Source organism: Protopterus annectens, chromosome 7.part0 (assembly GCF_019279795.1).
Source record: "Protopterus annectens isolate FY-2018-M chromosome 7.part0, PAN1.0, whole genome shotgun sequence".
Taxonomy (NCBI): domain Eukaryota; kingdom Metazoa; phylum Chordata; order Ceratodontiformes; family Protopteridae; genus Protopterus; species Protopterus annectens.
Genome location: NC_056739.1, coordinates 1,795,387,943 through 1,795,397,609, shown reverse-complemented (window position 1 = coordinate 1,795,397,609; position 9,667 = coordinate 1,795,387,943).

The window sequence follows — 9,667 nt, the reverse complement described above, 5'->3', positions numbered from 1 at the left end:
TTGTCACTAAAAGAATACAAGGTATAAGTAAAATGTTCTGTGCAGGCTGCCTCAGTGCCCTATCCCTGTATTCTCTCTCCTACAGGCTTTGAGGGGAGATCTATACCTGGCATACAGGGCATTGTCAGACCCCACTCTGATGGACCTTCTGCGTATCAACAAAACAAACAGCACCAGAATTACCCACTCTAAAGACTTAACCTTGCCTGTAATATAAATATGAACTGCTGGAGAGACAGGTATGTATCCCAGAGGCAGCCCCATCTGTGGAACAGGCTCCCCATCCATGCAAAGCAAAGTTCCTCCCTAACCCAGTTCAAGTGCAAGTTGGACAATTGGATGGGGAACCAGAAATTCATCCCTGGTTTGGCACCTATGTCTCTAATGGACACAGGCAACCTGTAAATGGTTCATCTCCCATGCCCTTGGTTATACTTTATCAAGGGTATCAGAACTTGCCAGAGGTTTGGGATGGATGGCTAAGCTTAAAGAGCCCCATTGTGGTCATTAGCCTAGTAAACACCTATGAAACTAAGACATGACTGCAAGGTGACAGAAAGATTGCTGCCTACTTCTTTAGCATCTTTTTTGTGATTCTTTTTTTTTTATAATGTGCCAGACATTGTAAATATAATTTCTAACTTCTTACTTTTTATGAAGTGAATGTTCATGTGAAACCTGGTCTCAAGGAGATGAGAGCTAAGACAGCCTAATGTCCATCAGGAGGGCTTCTGCTGTGGCATCCCCCCATAGATCCGCAGGTCACTTAAAATTGTTTATAGCAGAGGTCGGGTGTTCTCCACTATCACTTACTTTTGACAGGCAAAACAGTATTGCTAAAGGATTAGCCATAATAAATTAGTGTATGCTATAAAAAAATTGAAGGCCAAACTGTTAATGTGACAAGTATCATTGACATGGTGTTTTTTTAATGAAATAATGGGAAGTGATATAAAAAGATAGATAATATCCTGGAGGGTCACCTATACAGTAAGTAAATACCAGAATAATGCTTAAAAATCTGGAAGCAAACTAAAGCTGTGTTTAATAGTAGTACTGTTAGTTCAATACTAAATTAAAATACAGCAACAAATTAAATGTGAAGTATAAGTTTTAATTAGACTAATAATGATATTAGATAAGTTAGATTAAAATGTTATGTTCCTCCTCAGTGCCTTCTTAGCAATTTGCATGATGTCACTAAAGAGGCATTTCCATTTTAAGATGCATCTTTTCAGTGTTTTTGATGATGTCACAGTTTCCATGGTTTCGGAATCAGTCTAAATTTGAACTTCAAATTCTATCAGTTAGCAGCAAGTAGCTTTTGTTGTTAGTTACTCAGTCTGAATTACTAGCAGGAGCTTTTAAACTTTTGAGTTTTACCTGAAATTACAATTTTTTTTGAATCTCTACAAGCCAGTATATACTAGCTACAATTAAAACAAGGACATTTTCCTCTATTTTGGATCTTTTTTGAAATCAGAAGGTGGCTTAGAGTACAAGCCTCACTCACACCGGACTGACAGTATCAAAAACCAGATCGGCGTAGTCGATAACCCAGCAAACTTCAGTGGATTTGAATAAATCCCAAGTTGCTTAGATCTGCAGTGTGTGTGTTAACTGAGACACAGGGTCAGTGGGAATATTTGTTGTGATGTTAAAAAGTCATATTAAACTATGTTCTGTTGTTAGAGCAAATGTACTTACATTTCTGAATAAAACCTTCAGTTTCTGAATAAAACTTCCATTTAATGGATTATTTACTTTAGAGGTATGCAGCAGTGTCTTACTTAGTTGTGTGATTTATAAAAGGTATAGTAATTTAATAGCAAGAAAACTGTTAATGGATAATTTACTTTTGAAGGTATGAAATGGTGCCCTGGGGACTTGTGAGACTTACAGAAAGTGTAATATATTTTTTTGTTCATGTTTAAAGGAGAAACACTACAAATACTATAGTCAGTATTTGCTTAGTTATTAAATCTGACCATGAATAAAAGGATGTGGCAGGTAGCAGAATGTTTATGTAGGAGTTGTTAAAGCTGACCATAAATAAAGAGATGTGACAGGCTGCAAGATGGTTGCTGTCAGAAAGAAGCTTAGTGAAATAAAGTCCTGGACAGACATTACTTAGTCACTTCATTTGATGCTTGGATGTATCCTGAATTTAGTGTGGTCACTGTGCAGTTCTCAGAACCTACTGAATACACAGCACAAACACACACCTACTGTAATAAGTGAAATATGTGTTCATTACACCACACAAACACACACATATGCAATAAGTGAAATATGTGTTCATTATTGTTTTCTGGACAGTGATAGTCCACGGCTATAATTTACATCTTCACCTAATAACTTTAGCCCCGTGTGGATGTTTCATAGCATCTCCTGGAGATGCTCAAAGACTGTTGCCGTCTTACAGTCCAAGCTGTGCTGGTTAGTTAGAAAGACTTGATATCCTTCTGTTTAGATCGCTGTGAATAACGGTTTGTAGAGAAGTATCACAATTGCTCTGTACTCGTCTTCGACAAGGGCTTAAACCAAGTTTTTAACTGGCTGTATAGAAGTGGTTTTAAGTCTTCCCACTCACAGCACTCGGGGGGGGGGGGGGGTCAGCATGAGTTATTTCCAAGCAGACTTTCATGAATCTGCTCCTAGATCCAGCCAGTAAGTCTAGGAGTTTAGTATGGAATGAGGATTGTCTCCAAACGTGATCCTTAGGGTGTGGTGTAACAATGCAGTAGTGAATCTGGTGCTCATAGTTAGAGGGTCTGAAATGGTGGGGTTTGACTGCCTATAACTTAAACTGCAACTGCAGTTTATTTTCCTTCCTTTTAGAGTATTAATCATTACTGGGCAGGACATTGCAAGCAATTCATCTTCTATATGATGTGCTGCATTCTGCAAACAAACTTAGGAGAAATGAAGTGTAATTTTGCTGACATTGTAAAAAGGTTTATTTGTATGCTTGCTTTAACTTTAATGCAAAAATTTCTCCAGGATTAGCCATAATTTAAAATACAGCAGCTATAACTAACACATACCCACACAGACTTCATTTTGTGCATGTGAGTGTGTGTGTGTGTGTTTTGGGGGGGGGGGGGTGATTCCAAATCTTTGTCAGTTAACACAGAGAGCTAAAGCTCTGGCTTGTTAATAAGCAACATCCTCTGACAAGGGTACAAGGTTTGAGTCTTTCTACTGTAATTTGCCTAGTGTGTGATCTTTGGCAAGTCATTTAACCAGACATTGCTTCATGGGAACTGGGAATTTGGGCTATGCACCTTAATGGTCTCCTTGAAAGCATACCCAGTAACTACCTATGAACTTATAAGGAAAATGAAGGCTGAACATTAATGTGGCAAGTGTTATTGTTGTGATGTTGTTTATGTGAGGTAATGGGAAGTGAGATAAAGGGATAGATAATATCCTAGAAGGTCAAAAGGCTCAAAAAGCTGGAAACTAATAAGCTAAATTTACTAAATGGTATAATTTCTGTACTGCCAATATAATACTGTACTAAAGCAGAACAACACATGAAATGTGGAAGTGTAAGTTCAAATTAGACAAATAACCATGTTAATCTAATTTGTCTAATACATTTGTGTTCTTTTAACATAAATCAAAAAATTGCATGATGTTACTTGGTAAGGTGAAGTTTCTATGTTTAAACATTGCTTTCCAGAAATGTTAATACTGTCACAGTTTCTATGGTTACAGAACCAATCTAAGTTTGAATTTTAAATTCTGTCAGCAGCAAGTAGTTTTTGTTGTTGGTTACTTTTGTCTGAATTACTGAAAGGAGCTGTTAAACTTGTGGAATTAACAAAAATACTGAATCTGTACAAGCCCATACTCTCCAGCTACAATTTAAGGGAGTTTTCATCTATTTTGAGTCTTGTTGAAGTCAGAAAGGGGTGTAGAATACAAGCCTCAGTCACATCGGACTGACAGTAGCCAAAACCAGAATAGTGTTGGGAGATAACCCAACAAACTTAAGTGGATTTGAATTATATTACGAGTCCCAAGTTCCTTAGATCTACAGTTTGCTTTACTGTGACTCAGGGTCAGTGGGAATATTATTTATTGTAATGTTAAGTGACATTAGACCACGTTCTGTTTCTTACAGCAGATGTACTAAAATATCAGAATAAAATCTTCAGTTTCTGAATAAAATGTGCAGTTAATGGATTATTTACTTTTAATCATAGCAAATATACTAAAATATCAGAATAAAATCTTCAGTTTCTGAATAAATGAAATTAACAGATTATTTACTTTTAGTTATAGCAGATGTACTAAAATATCAGAATAAAAACTTCAGTTTCTAAATAAAATGTGCAATTAAGATTATTTACTAATAATCTTCAGTTTCTGAATAAAGTGTGTTAACAGATTTACTTTTAATCAGAGAAGATGTACTAAAATATCTGAATAAAATCTTCAGTTTTAGAATAAAATGTGCAGCTAACAGAGTATTTACTTTTAAACATATGCAGTAGTGTCTTACTGATTTGTGTGATTTACATAAACATTTTTTTTCATTTTAAATTACTATGCTTTATGAATAAGTAACTTTTGAAGGTATACAATGTGCCGTAGTGACTTTTGTGATTTACAGAAACTGTTCTTTTTTTTCTTTGCTGATGCATTTTTTTAAGATGCGTTACATCTGACCATATATTAGGGGATGTGACAGGTTGCTGGATGGTTGTTTTGAAGAAGAAACTTATTGAAATACAGCCCTAGATAGACATATGTTAATCACTACATCTGGTGTTTAGACATAACCACTGGGTTATATTTTTCATCTTCATCTTTCTGACAAGTTTAGCCATGTGAAAGGTGTAGTGTTATGATATCTTCTGACACTGAAAGCCTGCTGCCATCTTAAGACTGTAAGGTGTGCTGTGTGGCCATAACTGAAGGATTAGTTAAAAGGACATGCTATCCTTTAGTTTAAATCATTGTGAATAATAGTTTGTATTACAAGAATCAGAACTGCGCTGCACTCCCCATTCCTTTTACATCACAAGTGCCTAGACTAAGTTTTTAACTGGCTCTACAGAAAAATGTTAAATCTTCCTACTCCTAAGGGAGAAGAATTACCATGAGTTATTTCCAAGTAGATCTGCATGAATCTGCTCCTAGATCCAGTGAGAAACTCAGCATTTAGTGTGGGTGGAGAGAAATGTCCAGACAGTATTTGTTCCTGGGGTGACACTGCAATAATGAAGCTGGCATTGTTATGTATAGTAGCATTGTTAAGAGGTTTGAAACTGGTGCTGTATGGCTACCTGTGATGTTTCTCTGGTATTTGTTTATATTAGGTCCACACCAGGATGTGTATGAGCTGAGCTGAGCAGAGATCCCAAAAGATTGACACACACTTAAACAATAGTTTATTCAGTGCTTGTTTTCCCCTAGAACAGATATAAAAAAAGAAGTGCCCCTGGTTATGTCTCATTTTTTGCACTGCCTGTTAAATGATTATAGTTTCATAGTTTCATAGTATAGTACTAGGCTATCTGCCCTGGGACATTTGTAAGCCTAGCCATAGTGATGTGGCTTTTGCCACCCCATGAAATGGTACAAAAATGTACAGAATAAAATTAGAATACTGTGCCTCTGTCTAGTAGTGACACAATGAAGGTCCCCTTATATAATAGAAATAGTTTACTGTGCCCCTGTCTAGCAGTGACACAGATGTGACCCCTGGGGTAAACTTACGATCTCCCATTCACTCATCAAGATTTCTCTTGAAGAGAGTCAGTGAGGGGCTCTGCCTAATACAAACTGGGATCTTGTTCCAAAGCATGGGAAGCCTCTGGGTTATGAATCTATCCCTCCAGCATGTCCTATTCATACTTGTGCCGAGGTTTAAGTCTTTAGCTCGTGGTCCTGATGGATTTGGATTTTTTGAGGTGGAGCATGTCCATCAGATCCTGATTGGACATGGCCTTGTACGTCAGGCAGAGATCACCTCTGAGCAGGCGGTATGCTACTGAATAGAGCTGAAGTTTCTTTAGTCTGGCAGAATAAGACATATGTTGGAGACCCTTGATCCTCTTGGTGAGGTACTTTTGTGGTCTCTCCAGCTGTTGCAAATGCCGGGTGAGGTACATACCAAATGGGGCATTGTACTCAATCATGGGTCTGATGAGGGAGGAGTATAGGGTACAATGACATCCCTGGATCTGGATGTGAATCCCTTCATGATGAGGTGTGCAAGGTAGAATGTTTTTCTAACCACTTTGGCAACGTGGGTGTCAAATGAGAGGTCGCTGTCGACTTGGGTCCCTAGGTCTCTGATTACTTTTTCCGTACTCAGTGGGTTGCTGTCTATGTGATAATTTGTGGGTACTTTGTTTTTCCCAAAGGGGATGACTAAACATTTTTTGGCATTTAGTTTAAGGCCGTGACTCTGGCACCAGTTGTCCGTTTCTGTGAGGCCTTTTTGTAGGATTTTTTTTGGCAGGTGATATTTTGGCTATAACAGAGAACACTGGACTGAAATAATGTCTTTACATGACTGTTGAAGTGTTACAGCAGAAGCGTAGTTGTACGCATGTGCACTGCTATTATAACATTTAAATCTCAATCAAAGGTACATTGTATTTCTCAGTCCATTGTTCTCCATTATTGGCCTCATTTTTCATCCAAGAAGTGCACAATGTTCTGAGAATGCAGTGACGATTATCCATGAGTTATTGTCTCATAGTTACAATTGCAAAGACCTGTCATCTTAACTGAAAAATAAACAAGTCATTGTTTTCAGATTTTTTGCCTCATTTAATTGCTGTGCTCTTCATAAAAAGCTGCGTTCCCTTTGAAGAGTAAAGTCACTGAACTCATTTGAGAAAAAAAGAAGTTATGTCTTACCATAACGTTCCATCTGTGTTGTAGACCTTTGTTCATTCATTACAGATAGGACCTCGGTCCAGTCCTCGGAACCGATACGACCATTTCCCAGCTCGCGCAAGCCAAAAACTCTCAGCTAAGAACCTACCCACAATGCCCCTCTCCTAGATTCTCCATATCAAGTTTGCCCGCCCTAGATAAAAGACGTAGTAATAGGAAAAATAGTAGGCGGCTCTGCCTGAGCAAATACCCTAACCAGGAGTTCCTAAAGTTCACCAGGAATCCAGGTAGGGGGAAGGAGGGCAGGAAGTAATGAATGAACAAAGATCTACAACACAGATGGAAAATTTATGGTAAGACATAACTTCTTTATCTGATGTTGTAAATCTTTGTTCATTCATTACAGATAGGACTGAGTCTCCAGCTACTTGAGTCCTGGGTGGCCCTAAGGAAGGCCATTCCTGAGCACCATAAAACTAAAAGATGCTCGTCCCCTAGAGGCCAAATCCAATTTGTAATGAGATATGAAGGTGTGAGGTCTTGCCCAAGTGGCTGCTGTGCATATATCATCCATAGAGGCTCTGGAATGAAAAGCTACAGAGGTAGCCATAGATCTGGTAGAATGAGCCTTTATTCTGGAAGGTAAGGGTAGCTTATTCTGTTGGTAGATAAAGGTAATGACACTTCTAAGCCAAGAGGATAAAGTCACTTTGGAAACAGGTTTACCCAGTCTGGACCCTGCAAAGACCACAAACAATTGGTCTGTTTTCCTGAAAGATTTAGTCCTCTCCAAATAACGAAGCTGCCTGTGCACATCAAGGGTGTGCAAAAGGTACTGACATTTCTAAGCCAACAGGATAAAGTCACTTTGGAAACAGGTTTACCCAGTCTGGGTCCTGCAAAGACCACAAACAATTGGTCTGTTTTCCTGCAAGATTTAGTCCTGTCCAAATAACGAAGCTGCCTGTGCACATCAAGGGTATGCAAAAGGTACTCCCCTCTATTTGAATGCCTTGGGAAGAAAGTCGGCAGGTCAATAGATTGGTTAATGGAAAAGCCAGAAATTACCTTGGGCAAGAAAGAAGGGTCAGTATGAAGGAACACCCTATCCATGTGGAAGATCAAGTAAGGACTCTTGACACTCAAGGCCTGCAGCTCAGATACTCTTCTCGCTAAGGTGAGTGCTACTAGAAGTATGGTTTTCCATGACAAAAATTTCAGATCACATGAATCAAAGGGCTCGAAGGGAGAACCTATGAGAGACTGTAGCACCAGAGTCAAGTCCCAGGGTCCTAACGGACGCTTGACCGGAGGTTTAACATGTAATACTCCCTTCAAAAAGGTCTTACATAGGCGGTGTGTCATAACTGAAGAATTATCAAATCCATTATGAAAACTGGCAATAGCTGCTAAATGTACAGTGATCATTAAAGCTGAGGCTCCTGCCTGTAGAAGAGTAGTCAGGTATTGTAGAATCTTTTGAATAGGCATAGAGAAAGGGTCTAAGTTCTGGTCTTTGGCCCAAATAGAGAACATAGTCCATTTACTAGAATAAACCTTTCTAGTGGAAGGTTTGTGTGAGGCCGGAAGAATTTCACAAACAGGAGATGGGATGTCAGGCAGCCTGGCAAGCACTGGAAGTAGAGGAACCAAGCTGTGAGCTTGAGACTGTGCAGGTTCGGATGAATCAATCCCTGAGGATGGGATAACAGGTCCTGGGAATGATCCAGGATCCACGGGCTGTGAATCAGATGAGGCCATAGAAATGGGAATCAGACTTGACGTGACCAGGAGGGAGCAATGAGAATCACTTTGCTTTTCAACTTCTGAGCTTTCTGGAGAAATTTTGGAATGAGGGGAAATGGGGGAAATGCATACAGAAGACCTGGTGGCCAATCGTGCATTAGAGCATCCCTCGGAGGTTCCCCCTGAGGGGGGGTCAACACAAAATAGCTCCTGCAGTTGTAGTTCAGGGGGGAAGCAAACAGGTCACAGCAAGGTTTGCCCCAATATTGGAAGATCCGATCTGCTATTACAGGGCTGAGGGGCCACTCGTGAGGCATCAGGATGTTCCTGCTCAGATTGTCCGCAATAAGGTTGGAACTCCCGGGAATGTGCGTTGCTATAAGAAAGCAATTGGAAGTTATTGCCCAGTGCCAAATCCTCATGGCTTCCTGACACAAGGGGTAACATCTGGTTCCACCTTGCTTGTTGATATACCAGACAACTGACATGTTGTCTGACTGAATTGCAATGGTCACTCAGGGTAGGGATGCGTGGAACGCTTGCAACACTAAGAGAATTGCCCTCAGTTCCAGGACATTTATGTGCAATTTGGCCTCGATGGGGGTCCAGGTTCCTTGGGCAGTCTTTCCCTGAAAATGCCCCCCCATCCTAGCAGTGAAGCATCTGCGGTCACTGTGGCCTTGAGTTGGGGAAAACAGAACTGTCGACACCAAAGATTGTTTTGTGGCTCCATCCACCATAGCATTTCTTCCTTGCAACGGTTTGTAAGGCATATCATGTGGTTGAGTTGGTGGGTTAACAACGACTATTGTGTGGAAAGGAGCCACTGCAGGATTCTCATGCGCAGTCTTGCCAGTGGTACTAAAGTAATGGCAGCTGCCATGGAGCCCAAGAGTTGCAGTACAAGACATGTTTGTACAAACGTGTGAGGAAGAAGATCTTGAATTTGGTGTCTTATTTTCAAAAGCCTGTGAGGGGGGAGAGAAGCTTGACAGGATGTGTTGAAGACCACTCCAATAAATTCCAGTGTCTTCATTGGGAACATCTGAGATTTGTC